The following is a 20,968-nucleotide window of genomic DNA, read 5'->3' as shown; positions in this document are numbered from 1 at the left end:
CCACCTCCAAATTTCTTAAAGTATGCTTAATTTTTAAAAACAAAAAACAAAAATAAACAAAATGGTTAATAACGAAATCTTAAAAGTGTAACATCATTAAACTTAAGGACAAATGTGATTATTATATTTTATTAAGACAAAGATGATCGTTAGAAACATAGTAGATTATATTAGTGTATGCACGTTGTGCGTTTGGAAGAAGAGAAGTTAGGTAAAGAATAAAGGTGTGAGACATAGAATGTATAGGAGGAAAAGTATACATAATTAATTTCATGTAACATCATCAATAAAATGCATTTTATTCATTAGCTAGGCTTGAACAATATTCATGAATTCGCTGATTATTTTATCGAAATGATAATAAAAATGATTTTAGAAATATATATGGTTGTTATGGTGTGTGGGTATGTGGTCATGGGCAGAAGGTAACATCATAGCTGGTTGTACTGTTATTTTCGTCGTCATAAGCATAGCTATAAGCCTGGGGGCATTCTTCCTCGAAGATCTTAGCAGAGATGCCAGATTGACATATTTTTTGGTCATTAAATTTAGTCGTGTAACAATCCTCTAGTCAGTTATATGCGAGACACGAACTCTTACAGCCAATAACCCCATTTTTCCCTTGGACAATCAAATCAGATGGACACACCATATTCACATCTGAACAACATTTGGGCGATACACATTGCCTCGTTCCACCATTTGGAGTTATGGATGCAGGTAAGTTGAAGCCATCAACGAAGCTGATATCGTAGAAATCTGTGCCTCCATTTTGAGCTAATGTGAATTCAGCTAACGTAGCTGGTGGAATTCCTCCAGTGCCATTGCAAAATACAAAGCTAGTGACACAATCTCCAGTTTCACAAGAAAACCTCGAAGAGTCATCTATAGTGCAACCTGTTCGAGCCCAAATTCTACTAGTCCATGGTGTAGGAACATTTATAATCTCATTCGCTCCAGAAGCTCATCCAAATCAAGTGGCAGATAATTGGCTTTGTCTGTTACCACTAGTTAATGTTGCGGGCCATATCGTATGTCTACAATTATTTTTAATCATAATTGTAGCGGCATAGCCTGTTTAACAAAATTGTCAATTATCAAATACAAGACGTAAAAAGAAAAACATTAAAACACACACACAAAGGTACTATTATGTAAATCTTATTCGAGGACAATAGAAAAGCAAATGTGAAGAGGGTTGCTTGGATGAATGCCATTTAATTAATTTCAAGATGTTTCTTCTATTGCTAATAATCAATATTGTGAGTTATGTTGAAAATCACGTGTTGCCTCCCTACTTATACTTGTTGGAAAAATAGCAAAAATTCATGAGTTTGGCTAAGCCAATTTCTATGGGGCTGCCAGTTTAGTTTATTTACAATATAACCCAAATAAATATTTAAAATGCTTAATTTGTCATTTTCAAAGTTGACCATGGAATTTAATTGACATATATATAAACTATAAATTCATAATAGCTGCCCAAGTTGTAATTTAATTTGTATAATATAATACTTAATTTCTTTCGTATCCTTAACTTCATCAAACGCATCACATTTCAAACTAAATTTCATTCCTTAATCCTCCATGCTACCAACCTTTTTTTTTGTGGGGGGGGGGTATTTTCTGTTTTCGGTTTTTATTTTTCTACTTTCTGTCTTTGTTTTCTAAAATCAATTAAAATTTGATAAACTTAAAAACAATTATTATTTTTCTTTAAATTTGTCTAGAAGTTTAAGTATTTTTATAAAAGAAAGGTGGAAATCATAGAAAAAAAATTGTGAGGAGACAATTGTAATTTAAAAAAAAAAATTAAACCATACCTCAATTATCAAATGATACCCTCTTTTTTTTTTCTTCATTAAAACTTGACTTTGACAATATTTTTTAGAAACTATAATTAAAACTAGGGGCAAATGCAAGAGTATAACAAGTATTACAAAAATTGTAAATGTTTATGAATGGTTATAGAATGATCATTATGAAGAAGCCATAAATTAAGATGTTCTATTGAATAAAATTCTCACGAAGTGTAAAATGAATTCTTTTTCTATTTCATTCCTTTCAATTTCTAAATATTCTTTTTCTTTACAAACAAACCATTTTACTACTACAATATAAGATTCATCGACACACCTAAAATTTATAAATTTCAACGTTTAGGTTAACAATCACTTTTGAAAATATGAAAGTAATTTAGTGGACAATTACGAAAATTAAGAACAATCTATAAGAATTTTGCAAAAACTGTTGGAATAAATGGTAATGACCTTTCATGTAGAGTTGCATTGTTTCATGAATGAACATGTCTCTTTAAAAATAACCAACTGGAAGAAGAGATACGACCATTTAAATGATACGAATAGTCTATAAATATGCTTATTCTTAAAATTTCATTAAAGACAACTTTTTCATAAGCTTTTTTCTCTTATTCTCTCACGTTTACAAGGTTATGTATTTTTTCATTTTTTATGAAATTATTCGCATAACAATCTTAAGACAATATTCTACCATTTTTTTCTGTTTTGCTTCAATTTTTCTCCTCAATTTATCTCCTTGTATAGACTTTGTACCCAACCATATCGTTGTTATTATGTTTGTAATCCATTTTGTCCTTGTGTGCATATTCTTATCGTTCTCGATTTAGTACTTTCCATTGTGAGCATGTAAAACCCAGTGCATGTTGTTTTTCCTTTTTAATTATTTTGTCTTAGAAAATTTTGTGAAAATGTAATTATTATGTTTTTTTTTTTTCATGTGAAATATGCATTAAGTTTTGAATATATAACTATTTTTCAAAAGCTAGAAAAAAAGATTTAAAGAAAAACTCCAGTTTACACCAGTTTTTCTCTTTTACAGCAATCCACGAAGAGAAGATTAGTGGGAGAGGGGAAAAAAAAAGTTGTGTTGCTGTATTGGTTCAAGGCATATACTTTTGCTTTAGAAAAAAATATCTGAATTCTCTCTATATATAAAGATGTTATAGTTTAAAATTATTTATACATATATAATATTCCTATTTTGATCTTTCTTGTTTCTATGTGATTGAGTAATTACTACGATTTTACTATCAGCTAGGCGTTTGCTGGATTGAACACTGCCTATATTATTGACAATCTGTTGCATCTGACAATTGCAAGAACTTTCAGGTTGTATTTTGGCAATTTTGTGATTGATTCACAATTTTGTACTATTGCTTTAAAAGGTGTTTTTTTTTTTAATGGTATTTACATTAATTTTTTTAACAATACTTTTGCATACATGAAGTACAAATATGTTGGTTATTATTATCATTATTCCTTAAAAAAAATTGTTTTGGCAACTTGAATTATTGAATTATTTGTGTTTTTTTCTTTATTGAAAGTGAGTTTAATTGGTTACTAGAAATTGATCGATTATGATTTTTTCCCTCTTGGCTTACTTAAAAAAAATACAAAAATAAATCTCTTATTTCAAATTGATTGTGTTTTGGAAGTGCCATTATATGTTGAGAGTAGGATATTTCATATTCTACATTAGAAGAGATGGTCCTCCTTAAATCATATTTTTTCATAGGTTGAAACCAATATTTTTTTTAGCATGAGTTCATCGTTTGGCATATGTGTAGTGGATTGTTGTTTGATGTTTTGAACTAATTTTGCATTTATACAGTTATCTGTATGAGAATGATGATTTAAGTCATGACTGTTGTACTATTTCTGTTATTATTGGCTTATTTTGGTATATTATGTATAATGGGTATCAGACATAATATGCTCAAGTCGTTTTACGTTTCAAGCCTAATGAATAATATCTTAAGTTTATTTATTGTCTTATTGATTTTATTTTGTGAGAACTTGTTCAGTAAAATTATTTACTTTGGTTCATAAATAAAGGATCGATTTCATATAAATGTCATAAAAAATACTAAATTGTTGTACCACAATATGTGGAAATTATGGCAAAATTCATGAGAAATTTAATGGAAATGATTTCAATGGATGGCAAGAAGAAATGCTATTCTATGATTTTGGGAAGATTTTGAAAGGACATGCTATTGTAATGTTGAAGTTGAAGGTTGCTTACATTTGAGGCATAGAAACTCGCACAATATTTATGCCAAAACCACATTTTAAATGGACTAGATAACACACTATATAATGACTATTATGGTGGATTTAGTAAGGGCTTGTGAGATTCATTAGAGAAAAATAGTATATATAAGATAGAAGATGTCATAACAATGAAGTTCATAGTAAAAAATTGATGCCAAAATCATGATAAGACACATTCTGTGAGTATGTCTCGTCGTTTGAAAGTTAAATATATATTTTTATGACATTTTATATATGGAACCTATTGGGTTTTATATCCTAAAACTCGTGGCTTGTAAACAATTAAACTTATTCTGAAAATTCAATAAGTTGTTATTGAATATATGAATTACTTATTTTGTTTTAGAAATAAATCCAACAAACTAAAAGATTTATGACTATTATATGAGTACTTGAACTTTATGTGGAGACATAAAAGTAGATCAGGTTCAAGTAAATAGTAAAAAAGATCTATAGTATATGAATAAGATTAGGTGTCTTATTCCATTAACACTATTGGATGCGGCCCACTCTGTAGTTGTTACAAGGAGTTGTAAAGTGCTATAGATGAAGTGATCCTAATTCATACATGTCATGACATGAAGAGTGGGGGCGTCCTATGCAATGAGTTTGTACAAGATCGAACGACGAAATAAGTCACTCTTACTTTTTAACGTTGTTTAATATTTTAAGACTGACTATTTCAAATCGATGACCTACGTAACTTGACCTTAATCTTAAGCTAACCATGAACTCTGGTTTATTCGAGATTATCCTTAGATTTGCATAACTGAGGGATGGCTCAGTGCCAGCTCAATAAACCATCATTTCAGGGGTAAGACCGGGTAGATAGCTGGGGACATAAGGTGCAAGATGGAACTTACTCCTACCCGCTTTCAAGGATGGTAGAGAGGTTGCTACCTTAAGTGCTGACTTCAGGTCTTGATCGAGGGGCCCCACCCTCTCATTGGCCCGAGAGGGATTCAGTTTGATGATCGGATCGCAAACCATTTATTCATTAGATGTTCAGTGGGACTTAAAGAACAAGAGGTAATCTCAAGGCTAAAATAATTATTTGACCTAGCCATTATTACGAACAACCTTTGAAGAGTTAACTAAATAATCATGGTTATATCGAGTGGATATAATATATCTACAGTAAGGAAAGTGCAATTCTAGGCTTTAGTGGAGTAACCTAGTAGTTAACGAATGAGGGTTAATTCGGTGTAAAGAGTTTACCTAATTAATCTCAGATCATTGGAGTCCATTCTCTGTAGGTCCATGAGGTTCCCCTACTAGCTCATAAATGGATAGCCTTGGAGTAGAGAGATAAGTTAATTTGAAACGTTCAAATTAGAATTAAGGGAACTATTAATTATATGTGATATAATTATACGTCTAATTTTGGAATTAAACAAAATTAGAGAATCAATTAATATTTAAATATGATTTAAATATTAAATTCATGAATAGAGATTCATGATGGTGGAATTAGTGTTAAATTAATTTAATATTTGATATTGATTTGATTAGAATTAATTAAATTATTTAATTAATTATTTATTACTAATTTTATTAGAAAATTAATTATTGAATTAATTTCGTAAAATTAATAAAGATTTCATGGTTGAAAAACTGATTTTGAAAATTAATTGGAAAATCAAAATTGAAAAAGATGGAAAATGGAAAATCTCAAAAGTGGGTTTTTCCCACTTTCCATTCCAAGAAGCTCATATACACTCCAGCATAGTTTTGAGTCAATCTTCCAACCATGACATATAATTCATGCAGCAATTCTCTTTATATGAAAGTCATGCCATAAATAGAGAAGATTGAAGTGGAAATCGGGTATGCTTTTTAGTGGATTAAGCTGAAAAATCTTTAAAGGTTGAAGAAGACTCTTCAGTTGATAAACCAGAACCTTTTCTCTATTTTCTCTTAATCCATGCTTATTTTGAGTCTTACAACTTAATCTAAGGCACCAAGAGGATAGTAGGGAAGGCCTTGAGGCGATTACCAAGCAGATTTAGAGAAGATTTGCAATTGAAATTCAAGTTTCAAGAGGTTCTTCAAAGATATGTCATGAAACTCTCTTATTAGTTTATGAGCATGCTTAATTTAAAACCAAAATTAATGAATTATAATTCTTAATGATCAATTTTACTTTCGCTGTGTGTTTTCAAACTCTAACAGAACCACGAAAAATTCCTTGTGAATTATGAAAAAGTCGAAGTCTTCTTAAAATATTATGTTATTGTGAAGTATTTGGGAAAAGTGACTATTCCCCAATTGAATATCCAAGTTTGAGAATATTTGATAACAATTTAAAAAGAGGTTGGGATTGTTTTAGTTGGCTACAGATTTTTTATATGGTATTCCTGAAGTGTGAGACTACAAAATTCTTGTAAGGTATTCTTAAAAGTGTGAATATAACCTAAACCTCTTTAGTGAAAAATAATAAGTCTCAACATATAGGATGAAGTTTTAATACAATTAGACAACTACTTTCTAGAGAAATTATCACAATTGACTTTGTAAGGTCAGAAAATAATGTTGCGGATCCGCTTGTAAAAGGCCTAAATAGATAGTTTGTTGAAAGTTCATCAAGGATAATGAGATTAAAGTCTTTAATTTTAAAAAGTTAACCAGTGAAGAAACCCAACCTAGTTGACTGGAGATCCTAAGATCCAGGTTCAACAGGTAAACCGACCTTTAGATAATTTAGTGAACACTGCATTGATTTTTTTCTTACCCATTCTAGGATGACGAGATAGTGCAAGTGTGGTTTTAGGGTAAGAATTATGCTTTTAATGATTTCTATAAGTTGTTGAATAATTATTTACGTAAAGACCATATATAATGTTCTTTATAGAAATCACCTATGTGAGTGTGAAGGGGTCGCTTCTATAAAAATTTTAAGACAAATTATTTGAAACATTCATGAGACCAAGTGGTGTTCAAGGTCAAAATGAACAAAATTATGAGAACAAACTTTGTTATAATTAGAAACTGTATGACTTTAATTGTTTTAGTTTACTCAAGAACAACTGATAGTTCAAGGCATCATGTCCACTGATTAGCTAAGTAAACTTTATTGATGTTTACTAGGTAGAGTTCAAAGTGTTTACTACTTATCTTGATGCAGATTCTTCATTGGAAAATACCGAATATTTTCTTTTTTCTTTTACCATGAATTGTCAACTTACCATTTATAGATAGATTATTGAAATAAATCGTAGTGATCTTTTATGTAGAGTTGTATTATTTCATGAATAAATATGTCATTTTGAAAATAACCAATTTGAAGAAGAGACATGACTATTTGAATGACCACGAATAGTCTATAAATATGAATCTACTTCAAATTGATTTTAGGAACTTTTTCACAATCACTTTTCTTTTATTAAAACTTTTTCCTTTTTATAAAGTCGTTGAAGTTCGATTTATTTCCATAAAATACAGTTCGTTGGATCTTGTGGACAAGATGTTTCTTCCATGAGAAAGGTAGTTTATTTTATCCTAAGAGACAATTACTCATGATAATCAGGCACTAATTCTCTCACGTTTACAATGTGTTTTCTCATATTTTTGGTGAAATTATTCATATGACAAAAGCAACACCACTACAACATATGTCACTTACAATAGCATTAAAAAAAGCTACGGTAGATTTTTCATAACGTTTTTGAAATGCTACCATAGCCTATGTTATTGAAAAATCTTGACTTTTTAGTGTTTCTTTAACACTATAAAGAAAATTCATTTTCAATATCTTAGATTTAAAGCTATGGAAACTTTCATAGTGTAGCAAAAAACGGTATAGAATGTCTTTTAGGGCTCATTTGTTAAAAAATTTTCCTATGGAATTTTATAATATTCTTGTTTATTTCATATAATTTTAGTTTTTAAAACTATGGATATTATCATTCAGGGAACTTCAAAACCCATCTGACGTCGATTTTTTAATATCTTGCAAAAGGGTGAGATTTTTATGCCAGGGAAATGACCAATAAAAATATAGCTTAATTAATTAATAAATTATATCAAATACTTATTATTATGAATTTTAATTAACTATTAAATATAAATACATTCATTAGACTTAATAAATTTCAACAAATATCTTTATAATTAATATTTTACGTTATCTTAACTATTTAATATAAATTATTATTATAATGATTATCAATATTCTAATTAATTTATAATAATTTAATTATTTTAATAATTAATTTAAATTAATTAATTATGTTTAATATAAAATTATTCATTCATTTTTATATTTATTGATTAAATAATGCTAAATTTATTTGATGTCTACAATAATTGTGTTTTGTATTTAATTAAGTAATTATTTAACTTTGGTTTCTATATACAACATTCGTAAATTGAACTCATATACTTAACTTCCAAAAATTAATCATGTTGCATAATGTTTGCCTCTGATTCTAACTTTTCGAGGTTCCTTTGAATTTGCTACTGTTCCACTATTGTCACAATAGAGAGTGATAGGCAGGTGCATATTAGGAACTACTTCCAGGTCAGTCGGGAATTTTCTAAGCCATACTGCTTCTTTTGCTGCTTCACTTGCAGCTACATACTCAACTTCCATTGCGGAATCAGTAATATAACTTTGTTTAATACTTCTCCACACAACAGCTCCTCCATCCAGAGTGAATACTGACCCCGAAGTTGATTTCATAGAATCAATATCGGTTTGAAAGTTAGAATCAGTGTATTCAGTAAGGATCAGATCCACAGCACTATACACGAGCATATAATTTCTTATTCTCCAAAGATACTTGAGAATATTCTTAACGACAGTTCAATGATCATATCCAGGATTGGACTAAAAAACTGCTGACTATTCCAATAGCATAACATATATTGGGACGAGTACACAACATTGCATACATTAAACTCCCTACTACTAATGCATATGGAATTCGTTTCATAACCTCAACCTCTTGAGGTGTCTTAGGACTTCGTTCCTTAAACAGATGAATTCTATGTCTGAAAGGCAACATTTCTTTATGCTAATGTTATGTTCTTGCAATTCCAAGCTATTTGGATCCCAAGAACATATTGTGCTTCTCCCAAATCTTTCATTTAAAATTGTGTAGCCAACCATCTCTTGTCGTCAGCTAGAAATTCTACTTCATTCCCTATGAGTAGAATATCATCAACATACAACACCAGAAAAGCGACAGATTTATTAACAATTTTCTTGTAAACACAAGGTTCATCAAAATTTTGTTCAAAGCCATAAGATTTTATCGTAATATCAAATCTCATATTCTAGGATCTAGTTGCTTGTTTCAATCTATAAATGGATCGATTAAGTTTGCAAACCTTTTGCTCTTGACCCTGTTCAATAAACCCTTCTGGTTGAGACATATAGATACTCTCTTCAAGATAGCCATCCAGAAAGGATGTCTTGACATCCATTTTCCATATTTCATAATCATAAAATGTAGTTATAGATAAGAGTATTCTAATTGAATTTATCATGGCAACCGGAGAGAAAGTTTCTTCATAGTCTACCCCCTCTCTTTAGGGTAAACCCTTTTGCCACAAGTCTCATTTTATAGGTCAGTACCTTACCAGCTCGGCCTCGTTTTCTCTTGTAGATCCATTTTGCACCCGATGGATTTTACCCCTTTAGGTTGATCTACAAGGTCCCAGAAAGAATTGAAATATATAGATTCCATTTCAAGGTCAAAGGCTTTAATTAGTTGGTCTTTATCCACATCATTCATTGCTTGTTTAAAAGACAATGGATCCTCTAAGCCATCATTTGGTATGATGACTTGAGTTTCAGTTGAACCCATGTACCAATTAGGTTGTTGCACAATCCTCCCACTACGACGAGGCATTCTCAACTCTTGACAAAGATGTGAAGTACCAATTTCATCAAAAACTCTTGTTAATGGGCCTACTCTATCAACAACACTTGTTGATGCATTTGTCATTTCTCTGGACATTTCCTCTATTACTAGCTTACTGCGAGGTTGATGATTCTTCATGTGGTCTTCCTCCAAGAAGGTTATATTTGTCGATACAAATACCTTGTCTTCCTGAGGATCGTAAAAGATACCACCATTTGTCTCTTTAGGGGAGCCTACAAATAGGCATACTTTTGAACGGCGTTCCAACTTTTTAGGATTTTGCAACAACATATGTGCTGGGCAACCCCAAATTCTAAAATGACGTTAATTTCCTTTACGTCCTCTCTAGAACTCGTAAGGTGTTTCACAAACACTTTTCGAGAGAACTATGTTCAAAATATACACTATAGTTTCAAGTACATGTCCCAAGAAAGAATTTGGTAACTGAGCATAACTCATCATTGAACGAACCATGTCCAATAAAGTTCTGTTTCTCCTTTCTGCCACACTATTTTGCTGAGATGTGCCAGGGGCTGTGAGTTGAGACTGGATTCCATGTTCTATTAAATAGTTATGGAATTCTAAGTCCATATACTCACCACCTCGATCTGATCGAAGCGTTTTAATCCTTTTACTTAATTGGTTTTCAACCTCAGCCTTATATTCTTTGAACTTTTTAAATGTTTCAGACTTTTGGTACATTGGGTAAATATGCCCATACCTAGAATAGTCATCAAAGAAGCTGATGAAATATTTATACCCTCTTCTAGCTCTAAAATTTAGAGGACCACACAAGTCTAAGTGTACGAGTTCTAAGGGTTCTTTGGCTCTAAGACTTTTTCCATAAAAATATCTTTTGGTCATTTTTCCCTCAAGACAGGATTCACAAGATGGTAATGAACTGTCCTCTAACTTATTTAGATGATCGTTCTTAACCAGTCTCTCATTTTAGTTGAAATTTATATGACCCAGTCTCAAGTGCCAAAGATAAATATTTAGAGAAATTTTCCTTTTTTTTTATGAGTCTCGGCAGTTTTAAACATCTCTATGTTCGAAACGGCTTTAACCTCAGTTGGTTTTAACAAATACAAGTTATTTTCTAATTTTGCAGAACAAATTTTTTTACTTCTTATATTGATGAACACTTCATCATTATCGAAAGAAACTTTATAATTTTGTTATAGCAAATAAGATATAGATATTAGATTCCTTTTCATAGAAGGAATGTAATAAACATTCTTGAGATAAATAACTTCATATCTCCCACTACTTTAGCTGAAACAATGTCCCTGGTCCCTATCTTAAAGATTGTTTCGCCTTTTATTAACTATCTACAGAAACTTGTTTCCTGTGAGAAAGTACAGACAAGATTAGTGGCATTTGAATTTATTATCCAGGTTTTATCATTTTCCACTAACCATGCTTTGATAACAAGCAAATCATATTTATCTTGTTGTTCGAATTTTGCATTGTCATCTATATTGTCAAAAACTTTAGATGTGTTGGGAGATAGAGGACAATCCTCTGGTAAAACTTTATTGAAGATATCAACTGCTAGTAATTTGTTTGTTGATTCGATTTTACCATTAACTAATTCAGAAGCGAGTATTCTAGAAGAATTTGACATGCTGAAAATTATAAACAAATTCTTATTAGCAAATTGCAACTAATTTCAAAATCATGTTTTAGCAAAACAAGTAATAATGTACCCATAACCATTATTTATTGTTAACAATACTATAGTGAGTCAGAATACGTGCTACCGAGGGGTAGTCAGATACTCCTTCACTAAAGCAAAAAATTTTGACCAAACACTATCTCTGAAATAGCTCTTATTCCTATAGTCATTTAGTTACCTTTTTGGGTCAGAAATTACTAACACTTTAGTAATTCTGTAAGTGTAACCCTCGGTTTTCAGACGTCAGAGGTCAGCTCCAACTATGCTATCGAAATGGAGAGTCAAGATTGGGAATGGACCTAAGAAATCTTATCCATTTCTAGAGTTTAAGTTGTTCTGAATCCTATGTTACAACCCTTCGTGGGGATAGCCGTCGTTAAATGACTAGCAAGGCCCGCCTAAAGCAAACCAACAGGCACAACATAGGAATCTCACGTTCCAAACTAATAGAAGAGACTGCATATCCTTTACCCACTTACTATGAACTACTTCCCTCGTTCACCTTGTTATTGAATCATACAAACATTTTCCATATGGAGATCACTCCAGGGTGACACAAAGCGTCATATGAATCTCACGGTGTGAATTATGTGGAGACGTGACAATTGAAATCTATTTATCATATATTTGATTTATATTTGAATGACTTCTCCTTATTCACTGAAATCTAGATTTATGCTAAAAAATACTTTCCGTATGGAGGTCACTCCAAGGGTAACACGAAGTACCTCTTAGATCTCGATTGTGAACTCTTCAGGACGTGAGAGCTAAAAATAATGTATCACTTGAATGGAAATCTCACTCTCACTTGAAATTCAAATGGTAATCTCGCTGGATTTTTTTAATAGCATTGCAACGCTCAAGGACAGCGTCACAACACTACCTGTTTTATATCTCGTTGTTGCTGGTTTTGAACTAGATTCTCACTCAAACTTTGAACGGCATGGCAACTGCAACTCCGTCTTCTTCATTTGTTTCTTCAATTACATCTTAATTTCAACTCTAATGACTCCAAATAATGTACAGACTCTTGAACACACATATAAGCTCATCAAACAAGAGCCAATTACAAAGTTAATGAAGGAATCAAAGAGAAATTAAATGTCAAAACTCAAAAAACCATATCAGCAACAAGGATCAATAAACATTCTAATTCATTAACTTTGGATATAACTAAAGCATGCTCATATAATAATAAGACGGCTTCAAGCAATACCTTTGTACAACTTCTTGAATCTCGATTCTCAGCTGTAATTCCTTTCCAAATCTCGTTGTGGACCACCACAAGATCTTCCACACTATTCACTTGGAGCTTTAGATTGAGTTATGGACTCAAGATAAGCTTTGAATGAAAGGAACTTGGAGAAGAACTCACTACAACACCCACTTGAAGAACAGCTTCTTCAATTCGAATTTTTCAGGAAAAACTCAATAGATGCATGCCTCAATTCCACTTCCATCTTCTCTATTTATTGCAGGACTTTCATGCAAATAAGATGGTTGCATGAGATGTAGCTCATGCTTGGATCATTGAAGCTAGCGAATAATGGATGTTGTGAGAGCAAGTTGAAGGTGTTAATGGAAAAGTCCATAATTCCATTTTGTGGGTTTCAAACTTTTCCAATTTTACAAAATGATTTCAAAAATCAATTTAATTTTAAATTTGAAAATATTATTAATTATACAAAATTAATTTCACAAATTAATTTTAAATAAAATTAATGATTAAAAATAATTAATTCAACAGTTTAATTAATTATAATTAATTTAATAACTAATTTTAAATTAATTTTGCACAAATAACATCTTCATGAATTTAATATTTAAATCATATTTAAATATTAATTAATTCTCCAATTTCGTTTAATTCTAATTTGAACGTTCCAAATTAACTTATCACGTGACTTTAAAGCTAATTCATTTATGAGCTAGTAGGCGGACCTCACGGACCTACAGATCATGGACTCCAACGATCCGAGATTAATTGGCTAAAATCTTTACACTGAATTAATTCTCATTCGTTAACTAATGGGTCACTCCAGTAAAGCTCATAATTGCACTCCTCTCACTTTAGATATATTATGTCCACATGATTTAACCATAATTAATAAGTTGATCCTTCACAGTTTGTTCGTAATAATGGATGGGTCAAATGTCTGTTTTACCCCCAAGATTATGTCGTATTCCTTAAGTTCTTACTGATCCTCTAATGGACAATTGGTTTGTGATTCCGTCACTAAACCATATCCCTCTCAGCCTAGTGAGAGGGTGGGGTCCCTTATTCAAGGCTTGGATTCAGTACTTAAGAGAACAACCTTTCTCTTATCCCTAAATCGGGTAGGCGTGAATTTCGTCTTGCACCATATTTTCCTAGCTATCTACCCGGTCTTACCCCTGAAATGGGAGCTTATTGAGCCGACACTGTTGAGCCAACCCTTACCTATGCAAATCTAAGAATAATCTCGAATAAACAAGAGTTCATAGTTAGCTCAGGATCAAGATCCAGTTACCTAGGTCTTCTAAATGAAATAGTCAGACTTATACAGTAAACAGTTTTATAAAGTAAGAGTGACTTATTTCTTGGTCCGATCTTATGCAAACTCATTGCATAGGATGCCCCCACTTCTCATGTCAATACATGAACGAATCTGGATCACTTCATTTGTAGTATCTTTACAATAACTTGTAACAGCTATAGAGTAGGTCGCATCTAATAGTATTACGAGAATAAGGTACCCAATCTTGATCATATACTATAGATCATTTTTGCTATTTACTCGAACTTGAACCACCTCTATGTTTCTACATAAAGTTTAAATATTCATATAATAGTCGTGGATCTTAGTTTATTGTATTTAAACTTTTACATATGCAATTTACTAGAATCACTAATAAGTTTATTGACTATAGAATATGTTTATCTTTTACAAACTGTGAGTTTTAGGACGTAAAACCCAACACTTCATGCCCCGCCTAGAAAACTCTTTACACCATTATTTGGCCACCAACACCATGCATCCACCATGGTGTTTCCAAGCACAACACCCCTTGCTTGGTGTCTTGGCCGCAAGCTTCACACCAACGTATGGTGTTTTCTAAGCCTCCACACTTAATAAGCTTGTCTAACCTCTAATGACAATGTCAACGCCTACACTTCAAATGGCAAGGCCATTGTTTTGCACTCTCTCATCCTATTGCATGGTATCGATGCATACTTCTCATACTTGGCCAAAAATTTTATCCTTTAAAACCTCACTTAGCTACAACTTATGTTTTAGCCTTTAAGGTCCAATTTTCAACACTTAAAGAATTTTCCTCCTCTTTTATTCCTCTACAAGCTTCCTTATTAACAAAGTTTTAACCCAATTCACTCAGGTGAAATTCAGGGTTTTACACCTATAGATCAAAAGCTCCAACGATATGAGATTAAATTTGATAAACTCATCAACCAAATTAATCAATATTCATTAACTGTGGGTACACTCCACTAAAGACCCATAGTTGCACTCTTCTCACTACAGATATATTTGTATGTCCATGGATATAGACCAATACTAGCAAGTTAGTCCTTCACGAGTGTTCATAACTCCAACTGGGTCAAACTACCATTTTACCCTTGGGTTACCTCTGACTCCTTAAGTACCAATGCTCCTCTAAGAACAAGATGTTTATGGTCCAACCAGTAGGAGTATATCGACATGCAGTGGAAGAAACAAGGATCAATAAGCATTCTAATTTATTAATTTTTGCTGTAAATAAAGCATGCCCATACAATAACAAGAGGGTTTCAAGCAATACCATTGTAGAACCTTCAGAATCTCGATTCTCAGCTTCAAAACTTCTCCAAATCTCATTCTGAACTACCTCAAGCTCTTCCCCACTATTCTATTGGAGCTTTATATTGAGTTATAAGACTCAAAACAATCTTGAATGAAGGGAACTTGGAGAAAAACTCACTGCAACAACCCACTTGAAGAACAGTTTCTTCAATAAGAATTTTCAACAAAAACTCAATTGATGCATGCTTCAATTCCACTTCCATCTTCTCAATTTATTGCAGGACATTCATGCAAGAAGATGGTTGCATGAGATCCAAATCATGCTTGGATATTTGAAGTAAAATTTAAGTGGGTTTAGTGTGAGCTAATTGAATGAGTAGTGGAGAAATCCAACATTTCATAATTTGTGTTGCAATTTAGATTTCCAAAATGATTTCTAAAATTCAATTTTGTTTTTCAAAACTGAAAACATTTATTAATTTTACAAAACAAATTTCATAAATTAATTTTATAATAAAATTAAAAATAATTAATTAATTAATTAATTTAATTAATTTTAATTAATTTAATATCAAATCTTAAATTAATTTTATACTAATTTCACCTTCATGAATTTAATATTTAAATCATATTTAAATATTAATTAAATTTTCTAATTCCATTTAATTCCAAAATTAAATGCGTAATTATATCAAATATAATTACTAATTTTCTTAGTTCTAATTTCAATGTTTCAAATTAATTTATCACGCTACTCTAAAGCTAATCCATTTACGAGCTAGTAAGAGGACCTCGCGAACCTACAGATCATGGGCTCCAACGATCTGAGATTAATTGGCTAAACTCTTTATACCGAATTAACCTTCATTCGTTAACTAATGGGTCACTCCACTAAAGCCCATAGCTGCCTCCCCTCATTGTAGATATATTATGTTCACTCGATATAACCATGATTAGTAAGTTAACCTTTCACAGGTTGTTTGTAATAACGGCTAGGTCAAATGTCTGTTTTACCCCCAAGATTATCTCTTGTTCCTTTAGTCCCACTGATCCTCTAATGAACAATTGATTTGTGATTCGATCAACAAACCGAGTCTCTCTCGGGCCAATGAGAGGGTGGGGCCCCTTATCCAAAACTCGGAGTCAGCACTCAAGGGAACAACCTCTCTACTATCTCTAAAAGTGGGTAGGAGTGAATTCCATCTTGCACCTTATGTCCTCAGTTATCTACCCAGTCTTACCCCTGAAATAGAGGTTTATTGAGTCGGCGTTGTTGAGCCAACCCTCACCTATGCAAATCTAAGGATAATCTCGAATAAACAGGAGTTCATAGTTAGCTCAAGATTAAGGTCAAGTTACCTAGGTCATCGCTTTGAAATAGTAAGTCTTAAACAGTAAATAGCGTTATAAAGTAAGAGTGACTGTTTTCGTGGTCCGATCTTATACTAACCCATTGCACAAGATACCCCCACTCCTCATGTCACAATATGTACAAATTAGGATCACATCGTCTATAGCACTTTACAGCTCTTTGTAACAACTATAAAGTGGATTACATCCAATAGTGTTACTAGAATAAGGCACCCAACCTCATTCATATACTATAAATCATTTCGATTATTTACTCGAACCTGATCCACTTTTATGCCTCCACATAAAGTTCAAGTACTCATGTAATAGTCATGGGTCTCTTAGGTTATTTTATTTCTAAAACAAAATAAGCAATATATATATTTTTAATAACAATTTATTGAGATTTCAGAATAAGTTTTATTGTTTACAAACCACGAGTTTTAAGACATAAAACCCATCAAACTCTCACTTGGACTAAAACTCCAGTCGTAACTTATATATCCAAATATATTCGGTATCCCATACCCGATATTTCACCCATTACCCTAGGTTATTAACCTGGTATTCCTAGCCTTACTAGGTAATTCTCAAACATTTTAGTTGAGAGAATCATTGTAAACATGTTAGTGTACAATAGACTTCTTATTAAACTATATGGGGAACGTATCTTATTCTCAATAATGACCAGGAAGTCATACTTTCCTCCCACTACATCAAAGTACTCTCAACTCTTTGAGTAAGACGCATCTGAATTGTTTAAACAACTCTTGTTAAAAGTATTAATCAATAACTCTTTATTGATTTATGCAAGTTTTATGGAAATAAATAATACAAGGTGATCTAGAACATCATTCCAATAATGTTGAGAAACCAATTTAAGGTAATTAGAAAGTTTTTCACTGGATTTCAAGTTCTATTAAATAGATCTAGAAATTTTTAAACTTTCTAATCGAAGTATTTTGGTTTTATTTTACCTAACAAGTTTTGTACACTTTGAACGTTTCAAGTATTCTAAACGTATCACTTAGGTTAAATAACTACTTGCCTTAATCAATTTCTAGCTGTTTTAAATATCTAAATATTTGCAAATGGCTTCAACTAGGTTGGTTCTTAACAGAAGTTGCTATGCGTTAAAACACAAACATAATTTTTGAAAATGAACATTTCATTTAAACAAAATATATACATTTGTCTTTACATGATAACAAAAGCAGGTAAGATTATCATCAAATAGCAACATCTCGCACTGGTTAAGCTGATCAAACTGTCCTCAGGAACTAGTTTGTCTGTTTTGCTTTCTTTGTTCTCTTCTCAGTAAGGTACTGAGGCAGTTTCTCTTCCAGTGCTCTTCCTCGTTGTAGTGGAAATACTTTCCTTTGTCTACAGTGTTATTCTTGAAAGAAATCATAAATTGAAATTTCCATTAGCAGTGGAAGTAGACTATTCCAAATTACAATCATGAATCAACAATACATTTACAGTCGACTACAAAACAAACGGTTATACAATTATACAGAGAAATTACAGCATGAACAATATAGAAGAACAGAGATCAAACTCTATAGAACATCGGCAGAAGCATCTTCACGCTCCGATGCATAACTCTGATCGAACAATAGTAACCATGAGCGCTCGATCTACACGACCGCAATACTGCACGAACTCTTCGCACTCGTCCTCGACGATCTCTCGGTCACGATCTCCTCCACAATAGGAACTTCTCTGCAACAACGAACAACCTCCACAACACCACGAACGGCCTCCAGAAAACCGCGACAATGTCGAGTTGAGTCTGACACCATCAACAAGACAACCTTGGTATTCTCGGTGTGAGAATCTAGAAGATGGGCTCTGTTCGGACTTAGTATGAGGCAGACGAACGGAGGAAACAACGATTGCGTACACGACTGGGCAAGTGGGAGAAAGCGGAGACCTATCGTATAGGTCGATGCCCAATCGTTTAGATAAAACTATGCGATCGTTTAGCTCTATCGTTTAGCTCGGTCTGTCGCATACAAACTCTACACGATTGTGTACCTTGGGCCAACGATCGTCTAGCAAAGCTATGCGATCGTTTAGTAAACACTGCACGATCGTTTAGCTTGCACCTGCACGATCGTTTAGCTCGCCCAACCGTCGTTTAGTAAATATGTATTTACTTGACGACTTTGTGAGTTTCTTTTTCGTCGAAGAGAAAACTCAAAATCTTTTACAAACTTTTAAAAGACCACTTTTCAAAATAGGAAACTACTTTTCTTTTAAACTCATAGTTACCATGATCCAATAACCACCCACTACTTTGGTTATTTAAAAGAAAAAGTATAAATTATCTTATAATTTAATATTATTATAAACATAAATGATAACCAACTTATCATACTATATTTATAACCTATAGTTTTAATATTTCATCTCATGAAACATATAAACCATAGTTCTTTTTCTATTCCATGGTACTTAATGTAAATCTCGTTTACATCAATCCTCCACTAGATGCATCTTATATATCATACCGATTATATCATATATAACCAAAATACCTCTTGTTAATTTGAACATTTCAAATCAACACCAAGAACTAATCCTCAACAGAATCCAAGCTACCAAGGGGACCTCATAGACCTGTAGATCTGAAGCTCTAACGGTACGTGAATAACTAACTAAACTCTTTAGTCATGGGATCCACCATCCGTTAACTACCAGGCACTTCACTAAAGACCGACAACTGAACTCTTCTCATTACAGATATATTATGTGTTCATCTTAACCAATCAGCAGTACGACAACTCTTCACAGATCGCTAGTAAGTACAGCTAGGCCAATAACCGTTATGCCCATGTAGTTACATCTTTCTCCTTGAACATAAGTCATAGTTCTACTATGACTCAGTCTTCTCTTCCAAAGAGAAGCTGTGGCCACTATGTTTAAGCTCTGGAATCAACCCTTAAGGGAACAATCTCTCTACTTATCCCTGCTTCGGAAAAGAAGTGAATTCCATCTTGTGGATTGAGTTTCCAACTCCCAGATCAGACAAGTCCCCAAAAAGGTAGGCATGTTGAGTTGGCAATCTGGCCACTCTCACCCATACTAATCAAAGGACCGCCCTCAAAGGCAGAAGTTCCTAAAACACTCAAGATTGAGGTTGTGTCACCTATGGTTGTCTAGGTGAGATGCAAGTCTCTAGTATCAACGACGTTATATACAGAGTCTAGTCATCTCGTAGTCCAGGTCTTATACAAACTCTTTGTATAGGACACCCCCGCTCCATGTCTCCACATGAATGGTCAGGATCTACCATCTGTAGTAGTTTACAATACTTGCAAATCTCTACAAAGCAGGCCGTATCCGTAGTGTCACCAAGATCAAGTATCCCACCTTAATCTTTATACTACAGACCGATTGAGGTTCTCACTTAAGGCATGATCCACTTGTATATCACATATACATGCTTAAGTTCACATAAGATAACCAAGGAGCTTTGTTTATTGGATATGAGTAAATGCCAGAATTAAATAACATTCATTTTATTCATTGAACAAAGTGTATCTTTACAAAACAACGAGACTCCGGAAGAATTAGGACACCAATCCCAACAATTCTTGTCTTTCTTCCCAACGGGTTTCTTCTTCCATTTTCCTTTGCTCTTCTTGACAGGAATACTCTTACTCTGTGAAGAGGAAACAACATCAAGCTTTTTGGAGGACGTTCCTCTCTTCTCAGTGGTAGTAACGTGTACTTCTGATTCCAGACCTTTAGCTCTCATCATTGTCTGGTAAGCCTGTAGCTCATTCAGCAGAGTAGTCAAGTTGTATTCAATTTTATTCATGAGTGCATTCGTGAAGAACTGCATGAAACTCTTCGGAAGAGATTTTAGAATAAAACTGACTTGACTTCTTTCATCAACGACAACGCCATTTACTTTCACCACATTGATGTGGACCATCATGTCTAGGACATGTTCACTAATATAGGCCCCCTCTTTCATGTGGTAGTTGTAAATGTATTTGATGGTATCATGTTTTAGGGAGAAGGATGGTTGCCCAAACATCCCTTGTAGAGATTCCATAATCTCTTTGCCAATACCTATATCCTCGTGTTTCTTCACCAAAACATCAAATATGATGGTGAAGATATAGGCACGGGCTTTATCATTCGCCTTGACCCATCAATCGTACGCATCCCGAATAGTTCGATTTG

The 20,968-nt window shown here is 32.8% G+C and overlaps 1 pseudogene; it reads right to left on the bottom strand.

Annotated features, from left to right (window-relative positions):
- Positions 1-571: 571 nt before the first annotated feature.
- On the bottom strand, positions 572-20,714 carry LOC120077277 (thaumatin-like protein 1b pseudogene; annotated as a pseudogene).
- Between the last annotated feature and the right edge of the window lie 254 nt (positions 20,715-20,968).

This window comes from Benincasa hispida, chromosome 5 (assembly GCF_027475165.1).
Source record: "Benincasa hispida cultivar pf3 chromosome 5, pf3_genome.v1.1, whole genome shotgun sequence".
Classification (NCBI taxonomy): domain Eukaryota; kingdom Viridiplantae; phylum Streptophyta; class Magnoliopsida; order Cucurbitales; family Cucurbitaceae; genus Benincasa; species Benincasa hispida.
The sequence above is the reverse complement of the archived record's forward strand: the minus strand, read 5'-3'. Positions and strand labels throughout refer to the sequence as shown.